At 38.6% G+C, this 27,352-nt stretch overlaps 4 pseudogenes; all 4 read right to left on the reverse strand.

Annotated features, from left to right (window-relative positions):
- Positions 1-5,297: 5,297 nt before the first annotated feature.
- On the reverse strand, positions 5,298-6,330 carry LOC149238647 (WAT1-related protein At4g08290 pseudogene; annotated as a pseudogene).
- Positions 6,331-6,377: 47 nt separating this feature from the next.
- LOC149238648 (arginyl-tRNA--protein transferase 1-like) lies at positions 6,378-22,545 on the reverse strand (annotated as a pseudogene).
- Positions 22,546-22,628: 83 nt separating this feature from the next.
- LOC149238649 (protein WALLS ARE THIN 1 pseudogene) lies at positions 22,629-23,810 on the reverse strand (annotated as a pseudogene).
- Positions 23,811-23,889: 79 nt separating this feature from the next.
- LOC149238650 (arginyl-tRNA--protein transferase 1-like) overlaps positions 23,890-27,352 on the reverse strand; it is a 123,397-nt pseudogene continuing 119,934 nt past the window's right edge.

Genomic DNA, 27,352 nt, shown 5'->3' on the forward strand with positions numbered 1-27,352 from the left:
GGGTGGATGGGGACTAAAGGAACTACCTGAATTTGCAAAAGCACTGGCCGCCAAGATGGGGTGGACTCTGCTTACTTGTCAAAATCTCTGGACACATGTAGTCTATTATAAATACATTTGGCCTCATAATATTTTGGATTGGGCCCGTTTCCCTACTTGGTCAACAATGGGATGCTCATCGGTTTGGAAGGCCTTGATTCAATCCCTTCCTCTCATTCGGAAAAATCTTGCTTGGCGCATTAATGATGGATTGACAGGCAGAATTGGTTTGGATCCTTGGATTAACTGTGGGGTAGACATATCCTTAATCCAGATCTTATAATGCACCTATAGGCCCGGGATATCCGACATTTTGCACAGATCGCAGACCAACAACGCACTGATATATTCTCCCAGGCTTGGAAATCCGCACAGCAATTGGATCTCCCTTTACAATGGCATCAGGAATGGGATCGCTATACTGAGGCATTATCTGAATCTCACATCCGTATAAAACAAGGACCAGATGAACTTATTTGGTGCATCGCTGATCATGGTATATATGCTCCAAAATTTGGATACACTGCTCTCATTTCTCACAGAATGCCTGAATCGTTACAGTCATGGTGGAAATCCATTTGGAAGCTCAAGGCTCCTCCCTGGTCCAAACTTTTCTTTTTGTGTGCACTCAACGGCAATGTACCCACAGGGGAACATCTCACCCGCAGAGCCATTTTTGGCCCATCATGGTGTATCTTCTGTAAAAATGCATCAGAGACTCAGGATCATATATTCCTCCTCTGCCCTGTCATCCTCAACCTATGGAACAACATATGTAATCTGTTGGGTATCGTTGTCAATTGGAAAGGGATCGATATTAGGAGTGCTTGGGATACTTGGTCTCACTGTCATCCGGGCACTAAATTACAAAACCTTCCACCTGTGGCTACTTGGCATATATGGCTTGCTCGAAATCGGGCTATATTTGAAGACCGATTGATATCATGGAATCGGGTAGAGGCCACCATCATTGCAGCATATCATGAGTTACCAGACCCTCCACCCCCGAGACCGAGATCCATACAGCCCATGCCCAACTTTGATAGATCCATCCCGTGGGCATTTTTCGACGGAGCAGCAAATCAGGGTGGATGTGGCGGGGGTTTTGTACTGCACATAAATGAACACCATCGATACCTTGCAAAAATGGGCTTTGGCAATGGATCTAATAATTTCGCTGAGCTCTCTGCTGTCCACAATCTTCTACATTTTGCATTATCGCATCATCATACAAGAATCAATATATTTGGGGACTCATTGGTGGTTGTTAACTGGATTAACAATATCACTACTTGTCATACACACACTCTCAGCAATTTATTACATGATGCACTCATACTCAAAGCAGCATTTAACCATTGCACATGTTTACATATTTACAGAGAGCATAACAGTGAGGCTGACAAATTATCCAAAGAGGCCTCGTTACTTCCCCGAGGCGAGGGGATAATAGTGGAGCAGAATGGAGTAGAGGAGTATCAATTTTACCACAGGCCATTCATAGATCAAAGAGAACAAAGGGACAACAGTCCCAACAGCTGATAGTCAATGGCGCTTTTGTTTTTTGTTAATAGAAATATATAGAACATGGATATTATGCTTATAAACAGAGTCCTCTTTCGGACAGCGGATAGAATGCACAGTCAGATGAATGTACACAGAACAGTTTTGCTTATACTTACAGAACAACACCTTGATGAGGTGAATTTTTTATGAACAATCCAGCAATGCCTAAGCATCTGCTTTATGTTCAAACATTAATGAAAGTTACTGATTTTTCCAGTGGAAAAAAACATTTCAAATTGCCATATTAATCAATGTGTCAAACAAAATGTTTCTACCAAAATTAAAAATTGTATGTAATTCTATTGTTTGATAAAGATGGCCTAAAATAAAATCATGCACATCAATTACTAAAGTCCATAAAATAGAAACATTGACAAAACTTAAGCCTCTATGTATTCCTTTCCCTCTCTTATCACCATTGTGAGTTTTAATACACATTGTACTTCAATTTTCACTTGACGACATATGGTTTATCCCATTAAGTTTTTCAATATTAATAAATAAATAAAATGTATTAAATACATATATTTAAATTTGCGTAGAGAATTAATAAGTAAAACATATTATTAAATATGTATATTTAAATTTTCGTAGAGCATTACTCTATAATTTGTTTTGGTTTATTATTTTATATAATTAAAATTTTAATTTAATGTGAGTAAATATATGTTCAGAATGGTTCATAAGTGTATGGAGCATGCAAATAATAATAGTCACTATATGTGCATATATTAATCTAATTTTAAGGTTATAGTCAAGCCAAAGCTAAATTAGTGTATAAGGCTTTTTTGTTTGTGGGGCAAAAGACCCACCTCTATGCAATGATTTGACTACCAAAGTCTACATAAGTGCCTGTGGATTTGAACATGTGATATCTTAGGAGAAAACATGTGTTCTTAAGCATTAGGTACTAGTCACTGGAGCTTTATTGAGCTGATAGAGAACTTTCTTCAACCTATATACCATATCTTCCCATCTTTAAATATTTCATATCCTAGTGAATACTACACAAAATTCTTCTTATAGAATTCCATGTAAGAATGAAGAGTTCACATCCATTTGATATAGCTTCCATTTTTTTTGAATAATAGTTGCTAAGAATACCTTTACTATACGTGATATAGCCATTGGTGCAAAGCTTTCTCCAAAATCAATTATAGTTTGTTGTTGTGTAAACTCCTTTGCTACTAGTCTTTCCTTATCTTTAAACTTCACCCTTTTCATTAAATTTCGTTTTATAAACCCATTTCACACCAATATTTCCCTTACCTATTAGTAAATTCACTAAAATCCATGTATTATTCTTTTTTTATGAAATATATCCCCTGATTCATGGCTTGGACCCAATTCTCTTCTTTGATAGCTTCTTCAAAACACATTGGTTGACAAGTAAATAATGCAAAGTTTCAATGATTATCTAATACTTCATAAATTTCTTTAAAAGTTCTAGTTTTTCTAGGGACAAAATCATTACTTGACTAAGGAATAGAGTAGATTGACCTGCTTGTCTTCATGACTTCCTTGAAATTGAATTCTTAGAGTCCTCGTTGGAGATCTTTGAATAGGTGATTGAACTTGTGTACCTTTTTCTTCAAATTTCTCATTCTACTCTTCTCCATGAACTTTCCTATAAGAAATTGCTTCTCTAATAGTCATAGTTTGTGAATAGATTTTACAATCTATATGCTTTGGACTACAATAAAAAATGTGAAAATACATTTCTCGCTTCTATGATCAAGTTTTCTTCTTAAATGTTTAGGTATATGAGGAAATGTCACACATTCAAACACCCTAAAATGTGATATGCTTCACTTCATACCACTCTAATGATCTTGTGGAACTTTATTTTTGATAATGTTTATGCGAGATGTGTTCAAAATGTATATAAAACAAGCAACTTCTTCACCCTAAAATCATTAGATAAATGTTTTTCTTTCAACAAAATTTTATCCATGTTCATAATTTTTATATTCTTCCTTTCTTCTATGCCATTCTTCTATGATGTGTACCTACCTATGAATTGTCTCTTGATTTAATGGCGTTTACAGTATGTTGTAAATTGTTTGGATTCATATTCTTCTCCTCAATCAGTGTAATTCCGCTCCCTAATCCTATTATCTTTCATTATGTTATTAGCCTACTTGCTGAGTGATTTACTTTTGTACTTGATTCTTATAAGAACTATTAGTATACATATGAGGTATGCATATACCAACTACATACACACACCTTGCATGAATACACTAGTATTTTATGGCTTATTATGCTAGATGATTAATTAGTGGCTAAGCCTGATTAGTGAATAAGAAATTATTAACCTTAACCTTTATTAGTGATTAATTAACGCTTAATCCTTACTTATAATTAACAAATTATATTTTAACACGACTTATTTAATATCTGAATTAATAGGATTTTTATCAATCCATGGGATTGACTGACATGAAAATATATTATTTTATTATTAGTAATAGTTATTTATATTATTTAGTTTAGTGATTATGTAGTATACCTAAGGGGTAATATGGGGTATAGAGGGAGGTAACCAAGGGAATAATATGATGTAATAACTATTTCGTTTAGTTAAGGATGATAAATAAATGGTCCATAGTTAATAAATAAAGTGGTTAACCTGCAATATGCAAGGGACCACAAGTAGTTAGGGAATAATATGATAAGCATATGGTATAGGATATGTTAGCGCTCGAATCTGCCTCAGGCTGAGGAAGGCAAAACTCGAGGCAACATCATACCACACTCAGCCTCGTAGCTCGCCCTACGAGGACAGGAGAGGGCTCTCTCCAGGTCTATCTCGGCAGACAAGTTTTCAAAGGGGCTGAGATGACCGATAAGGAATATTGATTTTAGGCTAGTAAAGAGATATGAAAAGGGGTTTTAATGAATGATTGGGTTTTCTGGGCTGCATGGGGCAGAGAACAACTTGAACAGGGAAATGTAATAAAAAACACAGATTATCTCCTGAGGCAAGATAGGCAAGAAATTTAACAATTAAATTGAGATAAACAGAATGGCAAGACTGCTGAGAAGTCGACAAGGGCATAGAAGATGGATCCTTGTCAAACAGAAGAAAACATTAAATATGAACACTTCCTCAAGACAGAGCAAATAAATTGAATTCTTCCTTTCTCACTTAAAAGTATTCAACAGAAATGATTATGAAATGAAACAGTAAACATAACAAGGAACGTATGAGACAGAGAAGCAACATATGTCAAATGTCATACCACATGAATCTCAGGAGTCAGAGCTGTATTTTTTATTGAATCCCTGTCAAAACTGTACAATGAAACTCTGTTTTTCTCCACGCACCGCTCTCAGAACTCTCTCCAACCTTATCAAATGGTTTTTTCAATACATTAAATAAACTCTGCTAGGGGAAAACAAATCGACCCCAAGACAAGGAATTTGTTTTATCATTATTAAACAAACAAAACTAAGAGCCAATCGACATTTCTGAAGATAGAAAAGCGCTCCATTTTCTACTCGAATATGTTGATAACTAATGAAGAGGTGGCATTTATAGGTGTCAATCCCATTACTGAAGACAAACATAGGCAATTGGATCTTGTTCTCTGCCACTTTGCACATTCTGGAAATTACAACTGCCCCCAAATTTCTGGAAATGCGTTGGCCATTTTACCAAAATTAGGAAAAGATCTTGATAATATGGATTAAATCCACCGCATATATTCTGAAGACGGATCGAATGCCGGAGTATTTGCAATTGACTGCCACATCACAGAATACAGACCCCCCATGATCAAAACCAATCCCACCACACTTCCAACGTGAAGATTTGCATGAAGAATGAAGCATTCCAAAATTGCCACTACTATGGTATTCAATGGATTGAAAACTGCTGCGAATACTGGTCCTTTTAAGTGTACACACCACGTTTGCACAAAGAAAGTGAATGCTGAACAAATCAATCCCGTATAAACGTAGCTGAGAAGCTCAAGATTCCAGCCAATGGTCCAAACACTTGATGTGTGATGCTCAAAAATCAAAGCAATTACACCGGACTGCAATGCTCCGAACATACACATCAGTGCAGTCAATGACAATTGAGCTGGATACTTCTTCAAAACTGGAGCCTGAAATATAATCCAGGATGACCAAGCAAAAACGCTGGCAAAAAGAAGAATGGAACCCAATATGCTGTTGCTCGCTGTGGAATTGTATTCATTTAGCATTTTAATTACAGAACCCTTGTATAAGGTCATCACCATTGCACCACCTACACAAACAATAGTTTCCACAACCTTTTCCCTCTCAGGCTCCTAATGTCGATGTTTTCATATCTCAGAATAGTGGCCATCACAAACGTGACTACTGGGATTAAATTTGTTGTTGCAGCAGCAAAAGCGGACTTGGTATAGTTCAATCTCGTGAAGTAAAAGTACTGAGTTATTGCAATTCCGTCAAATTCGAGCAAGAAGATTTTCAGACTTGGAGGCGATTAGACACGATCTGGGCGCATAAATATAAACAAATTTTGTGCTGGACTGAGTGCGTATCACGCTATCCCAGTGCGTAGCGCATAGCCTGATGCGTAGCGCCTGTGTATTTTAACACTGGCCGCTGATGCCCAATGCGTAGCGCACACCTCTAATGCGTAGCGCACACTTTCAACGCTGTCCACGGGTATGTAATGCAGCTTCGACCTTCCAAATTGCTCAAACACGATTTTGCCTCCACAACCATGGCAACTGAGAGTAAGCTGCCACCATTATCATCACTCAGGCCGATTGCTAATCCTTACTGACTGTGTTGTAAAGAAAATTGGCCGCATGCACATGTTTTTCTTTAGTTGCATCATTTCCACCGCTTGCATTTCCGCCTATAATAGAAAGATACAAACAGTATATGCAACATAATATTACAATGAACACTACTAGAGATACATTGTGCACTCAACCCAGACAGTAAGCAATACGTTCAGAAATTTCTGTGCCAACTACTTTAATATACTTCTGCAAGTGTCCGGTTAACAAATCAAACCTCCGTCGAACCATAATACTAGAAGCCTTCAAGTCCTTAAATCGAAACTGCAGACCATTCCATTGAATTAAAACCCCACCAATATCTTCAGTATCAAAATCCACATCGGGTGCTTCAACGCCATTCTCAACACCCATGGAATGGTCACTGCTACCTGAGCTTTGAAATTCATGTAACTCTCCATCACGGAATTCCAGATTATCCTCCATTTCATGATCATCTTGCCCATAGGAATCATGCATTTCATCAGTGACAGGGCTTTAAAATTGGTTCTGCATGGTTACAAACATCACAGAGACAAAGGTATGCTGCTTTATCAAGCACCAGCTTTGCAAGCTGGAAAGGAGTCCACTAGTAATGCACGGCACATAGACGTTCCGAAGGATTATATGCTGCCTTGTATCTCATTTTCGGACAAGAGTGAATGTAGTAACCAAGATAGTAGTACTGAAGAGTAGGGCAATGCTTTTGTGCTGCTTGCACCCATTTTATTTCCTCTAGAGCTGAATACTTCCCAAGTGATAAGAACGCCAAATCAGGATCCCAAAACATGTACTTACTTGAAAGACATTTAGGTAATATATCAACCACACGGATAGCAACCAATCTACCATCAATCAAGTACTGCTGGTGAAATGAGCCAAAGCCACAAGGAGGAGCAGAGTTGTCATTCCCTGGTGGAACAAAAATAAGTGGATTTTCCACAAGAAATCTTTTGTAAGAACTCTCCCGCACTTCCTTCGGTCTATCGTTATGCACCCTTATTTGATACTTCTTGTACAAGGCAAACTCTTCAGGATCAAGTGTTGATCTTTTCATACGAATCTCCAGCTTGTGTTTTTCATGATGCTGAAAACTTTTATTATCATCAAAATCCTTGTCACTTTTACAATTACCTCCAGTTTTCGTTGGAGATGGTAGATCACATTCCATAACAGGAAAATTTTCACAACGAAAACTCTGCATCGAATCCTCTGATACACTAACAGACATGAAATTGAGATGGCCATTGCACGCTTGTACAAGGAAACCAGAAAGTCCAGATGTTTCTAGTTTGGAAGCCAATTCTCTACTATTACCATGGGAGAAAGTTGTTATGACATTTCTTTGTGACCTTTGACATCCAATGAAACATCAAATGCACTCTTTATGTTTTCTGGCACCAGCTTACGCCTCAGGCTGGCTGCAATTTGAAATGCGATACTGCTGGTATATTCTACGTCTCTAGAAACTCCCTTCAATTTTTTCTTCATACCAGCTGTCAATCTTTTCACAGTTGTGAGGGGAAATTTAGTGTCAGCAGGTAATTTCCCTGTTAGGAAACCAGCTCAAGAAAAGATAGAAAAGAAAGATCAACGCCTTAGAATTCAGCCTCTTTGAGGGGGCAACCTCCTTTACATTACATAAATGAACAATTCTTGGATGATACAAATGAAAAAACCTCCTTTCTATATATAAGAGTCTAAGGAGTCACAATATAATCCAGCCGACCTAACAATAATAATATAAAGCCACAAAAATAACAATAGAGGGATTCTAAGGGGCACAGAAATAATAATATGGGGGTAATAGGGGCACAACAATATAAATAAGGGGTATAACTACAATAGTAATGGGGTAATCACTAGTATTATAGGGACCCAACATGCCCCTCTCCTTCAAAAAAGTGTTGTCCTCAACGCTTGAGCAGTTCTGGATACTTCTGCATAAAATTCTCATCCTCCCATGTGGAATCTTCAGCAGATAAGTTCTTCCACTTGATAAGATACTCTGAAATTGATCGATTTCATAGCTGTCGAGTTCTTGTTTCTGTGACTGCTTCCGGTTCCAATATAATTTTTCCTTCCTTGTCAAGTTCTGGCAATATTGTTTGAACTGGGAGCTTGTCGCCTATAACCTTCTTTAAACATGAAACATGGAAAACTGGGTGCAATCGAGAAGCTGCAGGAAGCTTCAATTTGTATGCTATAGTACCAATCTTTTCCAACACCTTGTACGGACCATAATACTTTGGTGATAATTTATTATCCTTCTTAGCTTGCTTTAGGGACATTTGCTTATATGGTTGTAGCCGTAGGAATACCCAATCACCTACATCAAAACTTCTTTCATTGCGATGTTGATCTACCTGTTGTTTCATTCTATTTTGTGCCAACACGAGGTTATCCTTTAAGAGTTGGAGGACTTGTTGTTGATGTTCGATGTGATGTTCCACTGCCTGAACCTTAGAATTTTCTCTTAAATATGATGTGATTGATGGTGGTTGGTACCCATAAAGTGCCATAAATGGGGTCATTTTTGTTTCTGTATGGAAGGAAGTGTTATACCACCATTCAGCCATAGGCAACCATTTGACCCATTGTGTCTGTTTATCAGATACAAAGCAACGATGATATCCTTCCAAACATTTGTTTACTATCTCAGTTTGCCCATCAGATTGAGGATGATAAGATGAGCTATGAGCTAACTGAGTACCAAGACAAGAAAATAATTCTGTCCAAAAATTTCCAGTGAAAATGGGATCTCTGTCACTTACAATAATCTTTGGATTTCCATGTAGCTTTTGAACTATTTCCATAAATGCAGTAGAAACTGTACTGGCTTTAAATGGATGTGATAATGCACAAAAGTGTGCATACTTGGTAAGTCTGTCAACTACCACCATGATGACACTCTTTCCCTCAGACTTGGGTAAACCTGTGATAAAATCCATTGAAACCTCCTCCCAACGTTGGCTTGGAATGGATAAAGGTTGTAATAGACCCGGTGTCTTAATTGTTTCAACTTTATTTTGTTGGAAAACCAAACATTCCGCCACAAACTTTTGAATATCTGATTTAAGGCCATCCCAAAAAAATTCCTTCTTAACCCTGTGGTAAGTTTTTAAAAATCCTGAGTGCCCTCCTAAGGGAGAAGTGTGCAATTCCATAAGAATCTTTTGTTTTAGCTGGGAATTCTTACAGAGGTATAAGCGATCTTTGTACCATAGCGAATCATTTTGCCAGCTAAATGTATCAGAAGTACTGGAATCTTGTTGTAGCTTTCGAATAAGTGCCCACACTTCTTCGTCATTCTTCCATTCCTCCTTTGCTTCGTTTATCCAATCTGGTTGGATAATAGAAATGGCACACAACAATGCTTTCATATCCTCATCCTTTCTTGAGAGTGCATCTGCCACCACATTTTGCTTCCCTTTTTTGTAGATGATTTCAAAGTCATAACCCAATATCTTTGTGACCCACTTTTTTTGCTCTTCAGAGGATAATATTTGTTCTAAAAAGTATTTAAGGCTATCATGATCCGTTTTTACCTTGAAGTGTCTTCCCATTAGGTACGGTCGCCATTTCTTAAGTGCATGGAGTATTGCCAACATTTCCTTCTCATAAATAGCTTTGCTTAAAAACTTTCCCTTGATTGGACGACTTTCAAAAGCAATGGGTCTTCCATCTTGCATTAGAACAACACCAATTCCATTTCCTGAAGCATCAAATTCCACAATAAAGGTTTTTGTGAAGTCCGGTGTAGCTAAGACCGGTGCTTGGCACATTGCCTCTTTAAGATGTTTAAAGGCCTTTGTTGCTTTCGGAGTCCATGAAAATGAATCTTTCTTCAATAATGTTGTTATAGGTGCTGCTATTCTCCCATAATTCTTAACGAACTTGCGATAATACCCTGTCAACCCAAGAAATCCTCGCAGATGCTTTATGGATGTGGGGATTTTCCATTCCTTAATGGCTTTAATTTTGCTAGGGTCTACCTTAACTCCTTCATGAGATACAATATGACCCAAATATTCCACCTCCTGGACTCCAAAGAAACATTTGGATCTTTTTGCATATAATTGTTTCTCCTCCAATAGTTGTAGCACCTTGTCAACATGTTCAACATGATCCTTCCAAGACTTGTTGTAGATTAGTATATCATCAAAAATACCAACACAAATTTTCTAAGGAATGGTTTGAAAATTGAATTCATCAAACCTTGAAATGTTGAAGGTGCATTGGTAAGGCCAAAAGGCATGACCAAAAATTCATAATGACCCTCATGAGTTCTAAATGCCGTTTTCGGAATGTCTTCAATCTTCATTCTGATTTGATGATATCCCGAACGAAGATCCAACTTGGTGAAGTAAATTGATCCATGCAATTCATCCCGTAATTCATCAATGACAGGAATGTGGAACTTATCTTTAATAGTGAGCTTGTTGAGCTCCCTATAATCTGGACACATGCGCCATGATCCATCCTTCTTTTGCACCAATACTACTGGAGCTGAGAAAGAACTTTGACTCGGTTGAATTATACCAGCCTCTAGCATTTCTGCAACCATACGTTCAATTTCACTTTTTTGGACATATGGATATCTGTACGGCCTGATATTTGGAGGAACACTTCCTGGAATCAGATGAATAGCATGATCATGATCACGCATAGGTGGGAGACCTTTGGGAGTCTCAAATACCTTGGAATGATTGTCCAGGACTTTTTGGAGATCTGGAGAAATAGATGATTCCAATGTGGAAACATCTAGCGCACATAATTGTGCAATTACACCTCTTTGCTCCATTTTTAGAACCTTTGTCATGCCATTAGAGCTGATTATATTTCCTGGTTTCCCTGCAATACCCCTTAATTCAACTTCCTTTCCTTCCACAGAAAATTTCATGAAAAGTTCTTGAAAATTAAAAGCTATTGTACCCAAGGATTGTAGCCATTGGACTCCTAGTACAACATCAGCACCTCCCATTGGAATGGAAAGCATTGGGCTAGTCAATACATAATCTCCCATGGATAGCTTGATATTATGGAACTTTCCAGAACAATTTATTGTTCCTCCATTTGCAATGATCACTTGACACTCTGGTGCTGGATATAGGAAGCAATTCAATTCTTTTGCTACCCTACAATGAATAAAATTGTGGGTGCTTCCTGAATCAATCAACACTATTACCTTTTTCTTCTTGATTTGTCCTTCTATCTTGATGGTTTGAGGAGTGGTAATTCCCGCCAATGCATTACAAGATATGGTCGGATTTATTTTTTCTTCATCTAGGCTTTGTTCCTGGAATATATCCTCTTCTTTTGACCTTTCTTGCTCCTTTTCTTATTCCTCTTCACAATCTATGTAAAATAATTTCTTCTCAGCACACTTATGACCTTTTGTGTATTTGCTATCACAATTGTAACAAAGCCCTTTTGCTCTTTTTTCTTCCAATTGTTGTGGTGTAAACCTTGTAGGTTGTGGAAGACTATGGGCAACAACACTTCCGTCTTTATAGTTGTGAATGGTATGCTTCCTAGTTGCCATAATTTTTCTTTCCATTTTTCTTGCTAACCTGAATGCCTTCTCTAATGAATCAGGTTCCCAAAGGCGCACATCATGTTGGATATTATCCTTTAAAGACCCTATGAACACATCAATCCTATGCTCCTCTGGAATATCTTTTACCCTTATGTTCAATTTTTGGAACTCCTCAATGTGCTCCATTATTGAACCCTTTTGTTTGAGACTTATCAATTGGCTAAAAAAAGTGTTGCTTTTTGTATCCTCATAATGTGCTATCAATTCTTCCGTAAAAATTGCCCAAGTGATAAATCGTTTACGAGAGCAAAGCCATTGATACCATACAAACTGATTTGGTTCCAAATATAAAGTTGCCATACGTACCTTTTGTGTGTTTTGCACATTATTGAGATCGAAGAACTGCTCCATCTGTAATATCCATGTGGCTGGATCCTTGCCATCAAACTTCCTCATATCGATTTTTGGAACATGGTGGGTCTTCGATCCAACATTAGAGTCTATGGAATCATGATTAACATTTCTTTTGTTCACATCATGAGTTTCCTTTACAACCTTTTCACCATTAGTAAGTATTTCTTGTAGAAAATATGTCAAATCTGTCTTCAAATCTGCCATGTCTGTCTTCAAATCTGTCCTCAAATCTGTCTTCAGATCATCCATCTTAGCTTCCATGCCCTTTATCTTAGATTCCACGCCATTTATCTTAGATTCCACGCCATTTATCTTAGCATCTGTTAGCTTTTGTGAGCGTGACATTTGTTGCACTTGTTCTTGTAATTTTGATATATCATGTAGCATTTCTTCCTCTTCTTTATGAGTCATGCTAGAGCTTTCAGGTTCCTTACTAGGTGTTTGCATTTTCTTTCCTCGGGGCATCAGTTACCGATAATAATGCTTTACTATGCCCTTTGAATTCCTTCAAACCAAGCTTATGCAAAAATTAAAAAAAAAAACTACACACCTTTTTTTTACTTTGTAGAAGCCTGATATTGAATCTGATGTATCTCTGTAATTTCAAATAATCCAGTTCTGAAACTATGACCTATAGTAGCCTTCTATGTCCTATTTCCAATGCCACTAGTCTGATCCAAATTGGATTCTCCAAGAAAGAGTTATGCACAATCTCCCGCAGTGACCTTCTTACGAAATTTCAATCCGATGCTCAGAAAGAAAGTTATGACGATTTTCCCCAGGTCACCTGTTTTGAATGTAATTCAGGAGTCTGCAAAAAGACCAACTTCCTCAGATCATATCTCCGAAAATATCACGCGAAATGCTCTGAAATTCGGACCCAAGGTTCAGCGCGATGTCTTCTCAAATGGGTTTTTTTTGCGACTTCTGAAACGTCACAGAAAAAAAAGTTATAGCGAAAATGCCACGATGACCTGTTTGGAGCAGCGAAACCCTAGAATCCAAAGCTCTGATACCAAATGTTAGGAAACCAACTCAAGAAAAGATAGAAAAGAAAGATAAACGCCTTAGAATTCAGCCTCTTCGAGGGGGCAACCTCCTTTACATTACATAAATGAACAATTCTTGGATGACACAAATCACAAAACCTCCTTTATATATATAGGAGTCTAAGGAGTCACAATATAATGTAGCCGACCTAACAATAATAATATAAAGCCACAAAAATAACAATAGAGGGATTCTAAGGGGCACAGAAATAACAATATGGGGGTAATAGGGGCACAACAATATAAATAAGGGGTATAACTACAATAGTAATGGGGTAATCACTAGTATTATAGGGACCCAACATTCCCACTTTCAACACAAGCCTTCAATGCAACAAGTCTTTAACTTTGGCATCTCAATCACGATACATGATAAACCTTTCGATCTCTGAGAAGTACACTGGTAGCATGGCAGCGTATTTACAGAAAACAAACTTGAAAATTTCTTCTTCAAAACCGAGTTTTGAAGAAGAAATACCTTTCAACACTTTGACGATGACAATCCTGAAATGAAAACTTATCGAAGCTCCCTTCTGGCCTGCAAGTGTTATTGAAACATTCTGAGAACAAGCTATGCAAACATCTAAGCTGTGGTTGGTGAAGGCTGGTTGACATTAGCCTGCATATTTGAAAAGAGACTTTGACAGCCACCTGTCTGAATTGGACTCTAACAGAGGATTTGAGAAGACGGAGTCTAACATTGGCTCCAATGGGGATGGCAGCTGCCACTCCGTGGAGGTGCCAAGAACTGCAGAGCTTTGGGAGAGCAGACAGTGTCTTCCGTCCATTGGGCGATGGAGTCATTATTTCGATAGACAACACGAGACTTCCGACTCATTTATGGACTAAAACTTGACTGAAATGATCGAAAAACTTGCTCAACAAACTTCACACTACAACTGTAAATGAAACTCAGAATGAAATGCTGCCCTTTGGCTGCTTATTTATTTACAAAATCTACCCTACTTTGCTGTAAAAACAGTAGATCAGGTAATACTAAAATGCCAGATCAACCATTCAAGTAAACCTGAGAATGATGCCGCTTGAGAATGCTTCCACCAGGACACAGATGTAATTGCTGGCAGCCCTTCATGCACGTAATGAATCTGGCTATGTATTAGACAGCTTGATTTGTCAGTCAAACTGAAAAACATTTCCATGTATGTTGCCATTGGATCACGAAAGCCAGACTCTGTTGGCTGCCCCAACTCCGCAATATATACCTCCAGCTGCACATTGTCAATGCAAACATCTGTAGGCACCTCTATTATCTCTTGTTTCGATGGAGGAAGAGTTTCCAAGAAATTTTTAGGATCTCAGAAATCATATGACTGGATCTGCTCATTCAAACACTGAATCTCCTTCTCAACTCTTTCAACCACTAACTCACAAACACCAGTTTTAGCTTCAAGAGGAAACTTCGGAGATTTCAAACATTGAAGCAAAGCACTGAAAAAATCTTCATTAATTTCAAAATCCGCTAAACAATTTCTAACATCTTTTACAGCTTCACAAAGTGCAGGGTTTGCCACATACCCTACCATTGCATAGATGGATGAGCGAGCACTGGAATGTCTGGATCGAGTTGGAGTCGCCAGGTGAATGTTTCATATGTGTCTGACTGCTGTCCACCATCAGCATCAGATCTGCAACTTGATTTCATGTACTGGGACAAGACAATCAACAAGTTGAATGTCACATCAACAGCAAAACATCTTCCCCAGTATGGTCGCCACTATGTTAACACTCGAATTTGCCTCAGGCTGAGGAAGGCAAAACTTGAGGCAACATCAAACCACGCTCAGCCTCGTAGCTAGCCCTACGAGGATAGGAGAGGGCTCTCTCTGGGTCAATCTCGGAAAAATATAATCAATGAGTCTCAAGATGACTGAAATTGTAACTAATCTTAGGCTAGGTATTAAGTGCATAGGTTCAAAGGTGAGTTTTTTGGGGTTTTCGTTGAATCAAAGGGAAAAGAAATTTTAGGTGCGGGAATGAGACACAGTTTCTGCAAAGGTCTGATTGGAGCAGGTAGGCAATTGTTTTAATGCTTTAAAAGCAATGAGGTGAATAGATCAGACAGGTGAGGAGCTAAGGAGAGCAAGAAAACCTCAAGAGTTCTCCTTAAATAGATGAAAACATAGGATATCAAACAAACTTAAAGGCAGAGCATTACAGATTTGAATTCTACCTTAACACTTCATTTGTTCAATTGCAGAAGATGAGAGAAGGAAAATGATACACATAACAACTTACAAGTACTGAAAGAAGCACACCATCAAGACATAAAGCCACAAGAATTCCAAAAAGTGCTGCAAAACCCTGGTCTTCCCTTTGCCAAAATGCTGAAGTAAAATGTACAATAAAGTCTCAAAGCCTCTTCCCAAAGAGTCCAACCCTGAAAATGACTAAGAAAATACATAATATAGGCAAGCTAACTCATTCCCTTGCCTCTAGGGGTCGAGCTCATCATCCTAGGAGCTGTTTCAACGAATTCTAAATAAAGCACTACAATCTAGGCAGTCAAAACAACTTGCCTCTATAAGCTAGGAAACCAATTCATTCATTAAAGTTTTTCTATTTTATGAATGAATCATCTAGAATAGGTAAATAAGTGTCAAGTCAACATAAAGTTCCATTAATTACATCAACAAGGGTGAAAAATCCCATCACAAGTCAAAACTAGTCAAACTGGCTACGTTTCCTGAGCTGAAGATGAAAATTGTGCCAAAAAAACCCTAATGCGCCGCACGCCTGAGCCCTATGCGCCGCGCGCCTTTCCACCTGCATTTGGGGAACTTCCCAGCATCCAAATTGAGCTTAGGTTGGCTTGTTGGAAAGCCCTGGATGTCTACTTTCCAACCCAAGTGGAATTTTCCAATTTGATGTCCATTTGCCCCTCCAAAAGTGCATTCTCCCAAGGCTGCTTCCTGTGTGTCCAAAAAGGGGCAGTGAGGTCATTTTTTGCATGTTTTTTGACCTTTTGGGGACCCAAACCTTGATGAAATGCCTTGGAAATAGCTGAGAAGGTATATTTCATCATGAAAAATCCAAAAATGCAAACCATTTGTGATTTGGACCTCTCAATCTTATGGGTCGCGCGCTACGCGTTGAGCCAAAAAACCTGTTTTTAGAGCCAAAAATTCAAAATTGACAAAATTTTTTCCAAATTCCTTGAAATTTGGGCTGGGGGTCCCCAATCAAGTACTATGCTCAGCCAAAGAGGCTTTGGCCAAAATCTGAAGACGATCAAGCTCCTTTTGTCTTTTTTGCTTCTTGACCGCTTTCTTCAATTTTGCCTTAAGACTCCTAATTCGCGCCTTGCAAACTAGGTTCCGGACCTTGTAATGCATAGCCATGTGTTTCAATAATGCATTGTCTCTATTGGCCTTTTTCATATTTTCCTCCAAGTAGATGTTGACCCTCTCAAGATTAGCCTCCCGATCCTCATTTACCTGTTGCTTTAGAGAGGTGAACTCAATTTCTCTATGTTGGGCAGCTTGGCGATTCTCACGAATGTTCTGTAGCTCTATGATCACGTGCTAGTCCTCAAGCTGTTTATTCCGTTGCTCTAGATACCTGATATATTAGGTCTTCTCTGATTCTGAAGCTGTCTCATCCTCATGAATAGTAACAAAACTTGATGGCTCACCTGAAGGCCTCTCCTCATGCTTGGGCTTCTTGCCCTTATCCTGTACCTGCGGTGCTGCTGTCGAAAGTGAGGCCCCTTCCACACGAGGTGGAGATAACACTCACTGTGTTGATGAAGTCAACGAGACCCCTTCCACCCCGGGTGGAGATAGTACTCGTCATGTAGATGCAAATAAGGCTCTAATAGCCTCGCTGGTATGTCACAGATGGAGGAGCACTTATATGCTCAGTCTCGGGAATGTCTGGCTCATGTGAAGGTCCTCCCTCATCATGAACTATCTTGGGAGGTGGCTGTAATGCTGCAAAGTAATCACGGGAGATGAAATCTTCCCAAGTAATGCCCTGCTGTGCCAACTGATGCATCACTACGATTTTAATCAATGCATAATGATAGATGCTCTTATGCTGATGTGCTGGGCTCTTCCTTTGTACTAAAGGCACCATCCTCTCTATGTTGCGACACATGAAAAACGGAATGTTCATCATACGTACCCTTGTGAAATGCATCAAAAAATGAACATGGTACGCATATAGACGTGAGAATCTGCCCTCGCAACTGAAATATCGGATGATGACTTTCATAAATGGTGCATACTCATCCTCTAGGAATCTGAAAGGAAAAACTGCACTCAAATGTCTTATATAGTCGGGTTTGATATATGGCTCATAGTAAAAGCTGTCTAACTATTGCCGTTTACTCCATTCCTCCCCTACATTTGGTATCCCAGTGGCCTGAGCAATAGTCTCGGGTGACAAGGTGAAATTCACTCCGGCAAGGTTTACATGACCATCCTGCAAATGTAGAACAAATAAACGGACTAGTTCCCGATGATGCTGGATTTGTGAGATCCACTCACAGTATTCAAAACATGATTGATACTGAAAACAGTCCATTGCAAGTGGACAAGCTTGCAATTGAGCCAAAGAAGTAGGCTCCTCCCTGACATGCTGACCACTTTTGCCACTTCTGCGAGACCTCCGTGGCACATTTACCTCCGGTGTAGAATCACTATCAAAATCCTGCTCATATACTGACTCGGTCTCTGACATGTTCTTTAAAAAACAAGGTAGCTGGAATATATATACGTTGATATACAACTGTGTGCAAAATTGACTGTAGACTTTTTCTTTTTCTCAAAATGTTGTGACCAAGGGGACACAAATATACAAGGGAATTGTTAAGAAAGGGAAAACATTAGGGAAATGGGGAAAATGGAAACAAAACAAGGAATTTAGGGAAGGGAAGGGGCATGGAAATCTTGAAGTTTTAGGGTTTGGGATGAGGTAGGGAATATATGTTTGTAGTAGAAGGGAGGGGTTAGGATTTGAGGGAAGATAGTGTAGGGTTCTATGAGGAATTATTGGGGAAAATATTGGTGAATATAGGGGATGGGAAACAAAGGAAATAGGAAAACCTTGGCAACATTTATTTTTGAAAACCCTACAACAATCTTGGCATTTAAATCCTTACAGCAAATTAATGGACAAGGAGGGTTTTTACACTTGGTTTTCTCATGGCAAATATAACATAATTTCTTTACATAAACCTTCCAAAACCAAGAATGAGCCGTGGATAAAAGCCTACCTGTGATTTGATGCGTGAGAAGAGGTGTTTGAGTGTGTTTTGGACAAAGTCTGGGCATAAAATTCAATGCGCTGCGCACCTCACCCAATGCGCCACGCGCTCCTGATGCGCAGCGCGCATGTAAGATAGCACTGGAATTTGTCGCCTGATGCGCCGCGCGCCACTGATGCGCCGCGCGCCCAACCTGATGCGCCGCGCACCCTGGAAACGGCCCAATTTGCTCACAAACTCACAAAATCGCCTGAGAACAATGCTCTTTGCTCTTGGAATGTGGAATGGGTTGCAAATGAGGAGAAATATCTTCATATAGACTCCTTGTTGATTTTTGCTTAACCCAAAACCCATTTTCTTATGTTTGGTTGTTGACACTTTTTCAAAATTAATAGGCTCTGACCTTTTTGGTTTCCCCTTTAAAATTGGTTGAAATAATGATTTTCTCTAATAATTTTTTGCAGGGATAGCTTTGATATGCTCTGGCAAAGGAGACCAAGGCTGAGCTTGAATGATTGAAGAACTGAAAATTTTGACAATTTTTACAAAAATGAGATGGGGACTTATCTTCAAAATAGAGTTTTGAAGAGAAGTCCTAATTCAGCTGTACCATGATGAATATTATTGAAGTGATGATCTATCAAAGACATCCCTCTGGCCTGCTGGTCTTCTAAGACTTTTCAAGACAAAATTGACTCAACCGTAGACCTAAGACCTCAAAATTTTAAACATGATTGTAAATGACCTTTGAAGAATTATTTTAATAAACAGGCCTAAACCAGCAGTTCCAAGCACGAGGGGAATGAATGACACAACCCGCTCCATCAGAGTTATGGCATGCCTAACGAAATGCAACTGATCAAAACTAATGGGACACCTAATCATGAAATGCAAAAGAGCTTTGATCTCTGACAGAGGGATAACTAGACCGACTCTAACATTGGCTCCAATGGGGATGGTAGCTCCTTGGAGATGCCAAGAACCGCAGATCTCTGTAAGACCTAGACAGTGCCTTCATCCATTGGGCGATGGAGTCCATTATTTCGGCAAACGACACAAAACTTTGACTCATTTATTGACTGAAACCTGACTCAAGCCGACACAATTATGAAACCAACATGACTGAAAACTGACTCAAAAATGACTCATGACTGACTTAACTAAAACAAGAACTTACAAAGCTTATTGAAGGGTAGCAGTCCATCAAGATTTGAAATTATGATGACAACCACCTGTGTTTCTTACAAGACAATATACCATCAAACTATATCAAAATGCCAATGCAACCAATCAAGAAGATGGCTTCTTGACTGATTCTCCAGATCAGATCTTCTGGTCAACAATGAATACTGGTAACTAGGCATCCAAAAATATAGTCGACCATAATCTCCTTCATCACTGAATACTGCAATAATCACCTTCACTGCTGACTGCAACAAATCTGCCATTGGATCCTCAAAAACATGAAGTCTTTCCTCCTGCTGAAAGAGAAAGGTGCCATTTTCTCCTGATTCTGATCTTCCTTCATCATGTACTCCAGAAAGGGTATGTTCCTGGTCCTCAAAAAATTCTGAACAAGTAGATGAGCAGATCTCCTCTTGAAATAACATTTCAAAACATGAGACATATGAGGAAGAATCTGAAATGGAATCCTGAATGGTCTGATCTTTTGTAGTTTGAATATATGGTAGGTCATCCTCATATGATATAACAGCCAGATTCTCATTACATTCATCAATCATGAGAAAAGAAATTTCAGATGTTTCATGAAACCCAACACTAACATTTCTATCAGCTACCATAGATTCATCCAGAGAAACCTTTTCACTTACTTGAACAAAGATCTTGTCTTGTTTTTCACAGAGGAAATGAACTACCTCCTCATGAAGATCTAGTGCTGGTGAGATGAGAACATTTAGGTCTGCTACTCTGTTTTCTTCATTTGAGGCAGCCGCGACAATACAAATCTCTTTTATGAGATCCGGAACAACATTTTTTGCCTCATCACAATTTATATCTCGATCTGATTTATCATCATCACTTTCTGAGATTGGAACATTACTTTCCTGTGTTACCTGCATGTTGTCTTCTTCTATGGACAGATCTGAAACAACATTTTCTCTTTCATCATTTTCAACCATATGGAAATCTTCAGCCTGCTGATCTTGACAAGTATCCTCTAATATTTATGTGTGCTGCTGAAATGGATTTTCATACAGGGCTTCCATGATCTCTTCATCCATGAAATTATCATCTTCATAAAACTTCTCAAGGCTTTCAATAAAACTATAAGCATGCTTGCAACAGTCTTGAACTAAATTTAATGATGGATAAGAGTCCTTATATCTTTCAATAAACATAGCATGAAAATCCTTTAAACAGTAAATACAAGCAGGCGGCAAACTTTCATACCAAGATTGGGCTTTACCTTCCAAAGTGGCAAAAAATATCTTCATCAAGCAATCTTCAGGAAAATCAACCTTCAACTTGTGAATATGCATGTGAAATCTAACAAGATGTAGAGCAGCGTCCTTCCTACCATCATCTTTAAATGTAGGCAAATTCCTTGACCAATCGACCTTCAGAATTTTATTTGGAAAACTAGGGATGTGATCTCGGCTCATGGGAGCATATCTTCTTGCAACCCAATCCATCTTGAAATGCTCAAAGCTACTAATCTTCCTGCAGTGAAGTCACCATGAAGCATTGGTCTCTGGATTTTTCAGTGAATGAAGTCGTTAGGTGAATGATTTCAGCCTTCTTATGCCTGATCGTTGTCCACCATCAACAATCAGATCTGAACTTGATACATGTACTGGGGCAATTAACAAGTTAGATGTCACGTTTACAAGCTAGACTGGAGATTGACTGAAGCAGCGTTTATCTACTTTCGCTAATGCAAAGCAAAATCGTTTCGAAGGCTACCTGGCATAACTTCAGGCTCCGTCTGTAGCTTATAAAACAAATGACATCAACCAGCAAACCATTTTCTTCCCCAGTATGGTCGCCACTATGTTAGCGCTCGAATCTGCCTCAGGCTGAGGAAGGAAAAACTCGAGGCAACATCATACCACACTTAGCCTCGTAGCTAGCCCTAGGAGGACAGGAGAGGGCTCTCTCCAGGTCTATCTCGGCAGACAAGTTTTCAAAGGGGCTGAGATGACCGATAAGGAATACTGATTTTAGGCTAGTAAAGAGATATGAAAAGGGGTTTTAATGAATGATAGGGTTTTTTGGGCTGCATGGGGCAAAGAACAGCTTGAACAGGGAAATGTAATAAAAAACACAGATTATCTCCTGAGGCAAGATATGCAAGAAATTTAACAATTAAATTGAGATAAACGGAATGGCAAGACTGCTGAGAAGTCGACAAGGGCATAGAAGATGGATCCTTGTCAAACAGAAGAAAACATTAAATATGAACACTTCCTCAAGACAGAGCAAATAAATTGAATTCTTCCTTTCTCACTTAAAAGTATTCAACAAAAATGATTATGAAATGAAACAGTAAACATAACAAGGAACGTATGAGACAAAGAAGCAACATATGTCAAATGTCATACCACAGGAATCTCAGGAGTTAGAGCTGTATTTTTTATTGAATCCCTGTCAAAACTGTACAATGAAACTCTGTTTTTCTCCACGCACCGCTCTCAGAACTCTCTCCAACCTTTTCAAATGGTTTTTTCAATACATTAAATAAACTCTGCTAGGGGAAAGCAAATCGACCCCAAGACAAGGAATTTGTTTTATCATTATTAAAAAAACAAAACTAAGAGCCAATCAACGTTTCTGAAGATAGAAAAGCGCTCCATTTTCTACTCGAATCTGTTGATAACTGATGAAGAGGTGGCATTTACAGGTGTCAATCCCATTACTGAAGACAAACATAGGCAATCGGATCTTGTTCTCTGCCACTTTGCACATTCTGGAAATTACAACTGCCCCCAAATTTCTGGAAATGCGTTCGCCATTTTACCGAAATTAGGAAAAGATCTTGATAATATGGATTAAATCCACCGCATATATTCTAAAGACGGATCGAATGTCGAAGTATTTGCAATTGACTGCCACATCACAAAATACAGACTCCCCACGATCAAAACCGATCCCACCACACTTCCAACGTGAAGATTTGCATGAAGAATGAAGCATTCCAAAATTGCCACTACTATGGTATTCAATGGATTGAAAACTGCTGCAAATACTGGTCCTTTTAAGTGTACACACCACGTTTGCACAAAGAAAGCGAATGCTGAACAAATCAATCCCGTATAAACGTAGCTGAGAAGCTCAAGATTCTAGCCAATGGTCCAGACACTTGATGTGTGATGCTCAAAAATCAAAGAAATTACACCGGACTGCAATGCTCCGAACATACACATCAGTGCAGTCAATGACAATTGAGCTGGATACTTCTTCAAAACTGGAGCCTGAAATATAATCCAGGACGACCAAGCAAAAACGCTGGCAAAAAGCAGAATGGAACCCAATATCCTATTGCCAGCTGTGGAATTGTATGCATTTAGCATTTTAATTACAGAACCCTTGTATAAGGTCATCACCATTGCACCACCTACACAAATAATAGTGTCCACAACCTTTGCCCTCTCAGGCTCCTAATGTCGACATTTTCATATCTCAGAACAGTGGCCATCACAAACGTGACTACTGGGATTAAATTTGTTGTTGCAATAGCAAAAGCGAAATTGGTATAGTTCAATCTCACAAAGTAAAAGTACTGAGTTATTGCAATTCCGTCGAATGCGAGCAAGAAGATTTGCAGACTTGGAGGCGATTAGACACAATCTGGGCGCATAAATATAAACAAATTTTGTGTTGGACTGAGTGCGTAGCGCACTATCCCAGTGCGTAGCGCATAGCCTAATGCGTAGCGCCTGTGTATTTTTACACTAGCCACTGATGCCCAATGCGTAGCGCTCAGCTTGGTGCGTAGCGCACACCTCCAATGCGTAGCGCACACTTTCAACACTGTCCACAGGTATGTAATGGAGCTTCGGCCTTCCAAATTGCTCAAACACAATTTTGCCTCCACAACCATGGCAACTGAGAGCAAGCTGCCATCATTGTCATCACTTAGGCCGATTGCTAATCCTTACTGACTATGTTGTAAAGAAAACTGGCCGCATGCACATGCTGTTATTTAGTTGCATCACTGCCACCGCTTGCATTTCCGCCTATAATAGAAAGAGACAAATAGTATATGCAACATAATATTAGAATGAACACTGCTAGAGATACATTGTGCACTCAACCCAGACAGTAATCAATACGTTCAGTAAGTTCTGTGCCAACTACTTTAATATACTTCTGCAAGTGTCCGGTTAACAAATGAAACCTCCGTCGACCCATAATACCAGAAGCCTTCAAGTCCTTAAATCGAAACCGTAGACCATTCCATTGAATTAAAACCCCACCAATATCTTCAGTATCAAAATCCACAGCGGGTGCTTCAACGCCATTCTCAACACCCATGGAATGGTCACTGCTACCTGAGCTTTGAAATTCATGTAACTCTCCATCACGGAATTCCAGATTATCCTCCATTTCATGATCATCTTGCCCATAGGAATCATGCATTTCATCAGTGCAAGGGCTTTAAAATTGGTTCTGCATGGTCACAAACATCACAGAGACAAAGGTATGCTGCTTTATCAAGCACCAGCTTTGCAAGCTGGAAAGGAGTCCACTGGTAATGCACGGCACATAGAAGTTCCGAAGGATTATATGCTACCTTGTATCTCATTTTCGGACAAGAGTGAATGTAGTAACCAAGATAGTAGTACTGAAGAGTAGGGTAGTGCTTTTGTGCTGCTTGCACCCATTTTATTTCCTCTAGAGCTGAATACTTCCCAAGTGATAAGAACGCCAAATCAGGATCCCAAAACATGTACTTACTTGAAAGACATTTAGGTAATATATCAACCACACCGACAGCAACCAATCTACCATCAATCAAGTACTGCTGGTGAAATGAGCCAAAGCCACAAGGAGGAGCAGAGTTGTCATTCCCTGGTGGAACAAAAATAAGTGGAGTTTCCACAAGAAATCTTTTGTAATAACTCTCCCGCACTTCCTCCGGTCTATCGTTATGCACCCTTATTTGATACCTCTTGTACAAGGCAAACTCTTCAGGATCAAGTGTTGATCTTTTCATACGAATCTCCAGCTTGTGTTTTTCATGATGCTGAAAACTTTTATTATCATCAAAATCCTTGTCTCTTTTACAATTACCTCCAGTTTTCGTTGGAGATGGTAGATCACATTCCATAACAGGAAAATTTTCACAACGAAAACTCTGCATCGAATCCTCTGATACACTGACAGACATGAAATTGAGATGGCCATTGCACGCTTGTACAAGGAAACCAGAAAGTCTAGATGTTTCTAGTTTGGAAGCCAATTTCTCTGCTATTACCATGGGAGAAAGTTGTTATGACATTTCTTTGTGACCTTTGACATCCAATGAAACATCAAATGCACTCTTTATGTTTTCTGGCACCAGCTTACGCCTCAGGCTGGCTGCAATTTGAAATGAGATACTGCTGGTATATTCTACGTCTCTAGAAACTCCCTTCAATTTTTTCTTCATACCAGTTGTCAATCTTTTCACAGTTGTGAGGGGAAATTTAGTGTCAGCAGGTAATTTCCCACTTTCAACACAAGCCTTCAATGCAACAAGTCTTTAACTTTGGCATCTCAATCACGATACATGGTAAACCTTTCGATCTCTGAGAAGTACACTGGTAGCATGGCAGCGTATTTACAGAAAACAAACTTGAAAATTTCTTCTTCAAAACCGAGTTTTGAAGAAGAAATACCTTTGAGCACTTTGACGATGACAATCCTGAAATGAAAACTTATCGAAGCTCCCTTCTGGCCTACAAGTGTTATTGAAACATTCTGAGAACAAGCTATGCAAACATCTAAGCTGTGGTTGGTGAAGGCTGGTTGACATTAGCCTGCATATTTGAAAAGAGACTTTGACAGCCACTTGTCTGAATTGGACTCTAACAGAGGATTTGAGAAGACGGAATCTAACAGGATGTATGGTTTTGAAAGACCCATGGTATTTTATGTATGATGGCTATATAGAGGCTAGAGACTCTCCATTGAGAAAGGTCGAGTATTGTTTTGTATTGACAAACATATGACTTGTGGAGTGTTCTCCTTCCTTGAGGAATAATTGTATGGTTTTACCCTACCTCAAGGGTTTTGATATTAATAAATATTTAAAGTGTTTCTATTTCTATTCCTATATTATCTCTTGGATTTATTTTGCAGTTATACTACAAGTGGTATTAGAGCTCTTTCTTCGACAAAGAAGGGAGATTTATTTTCCCTTTATTGCAAGAATTTTTTGGGAAATTAGTGGGCGATGAGTTTTCAGATCAAATCTCAAAATTTTAGTGCAAACTTTTCAAAAAACAAATTGCAGATATGAATTCCTTATGAAAAAGTACCCCATTTAAAAAAAAAAAAATCATCTGAATCGGATTCTGAACAGAGGAGATATCATTGACTTAAAATAAGCTGTTTTGCACAATTTTTTCTAACAGAAATTCATGGACAATAACTCTCTAGCCATTTTTTTGTAGATTTTTGTGAAAAATTTCAAGAAACTAATTGCAAATTTGAGATCTTCTCAAAAAATCCCCTAATTTAAAAAAAAATTGTCTGAATCGGAGTTTGGATGACAAAGATCTTGCTTATTTAAAATGAACTCTTTTTTAGAATTTTTTGTGATAGTCGGACAGTTGTAGTGCAAATCTGAGTTCCCAAAATGCCTAGTTCATGATTCCAACCACAAGGGAAGATGTAGAATGGTAGTTCCATTTCTGAAAATAGGTTATAATAAGGATTCTGAGCCATGTTCACTGAGTTGTGGCCATTTTAAATTCTCGCTCAAAGTAAGCATTTTTTTTTCAAAACTCTCATTGCATTTTAAGGGTTATAGAAAGATGTTTTTTACAGAAAAATATGATAGTCCTACTATTGAAGAATACATAAAAGATAAAATGTCAAAATTCCCACTTTGGATAATTCTCCTATGTTTTACTTTAAGAGATGAGGCTCTAATATGGTGGAACTCACTTGGCCATGATCTAATACAGGAACTTTCCACTAAAAAATTCGAACAAGTCCTTTTGGACAAGTGGTCTCATGCTAGAAAGAAGGACAATAAGATCTAGAAAGGCCTATGTTTTGATATCTCCATATTATAGTTCATGGATGTATTCAAAAAGAGAAGATCATTATGTCTATCAATCCTAGTTGCAAGCATAATTTTATCAATGTTAATTTAGCTAAAAACTTGCAAGTTCCCGCAAAACATATTGAAAGCACACAGGTTGATGGGGTGCCTATTCAAATATTTAAGGACTTGAAGGTGACCATTGATCAATATGTATTACATGTTGACTTTTATGCTTTATGAATGGATGCAGAGGATGTTGTTTTGGGTTATCCTTGAATGGACTCAATTGATACCATCAATATTAATGTACAAAATAAATTCTTGATGTTTTGGTATAAAAAGAAGAAAACTACCCTATAGGATATTTCCATTAGAAACTAGGCAAAGACTGTGGAGGTAGAAGAAAAAATATCAACAGACACTAACACATAAGATGATGAACCTTTGATGGACAACAACAAAGCCCAAACATCAAACCAGATACGGAAAAAAGAACTAGACACCATGCAAGCACTA

This window comes from Pinus tabuliformis, chromosome 8, assembly GCF_031772625.1.
Source record: "Pinus tabuliformis cultivar Carrire ecotype Pingquan chromosome 8, CPIR1, whole genome shotgun sequence".
NCBI classification, from domain to species: Eukaryota; Viridiplantae; Streptophyta; class Pinopsida; order Pinales; family Pinaceae; genus Pinus; species Pinus tabuliformis.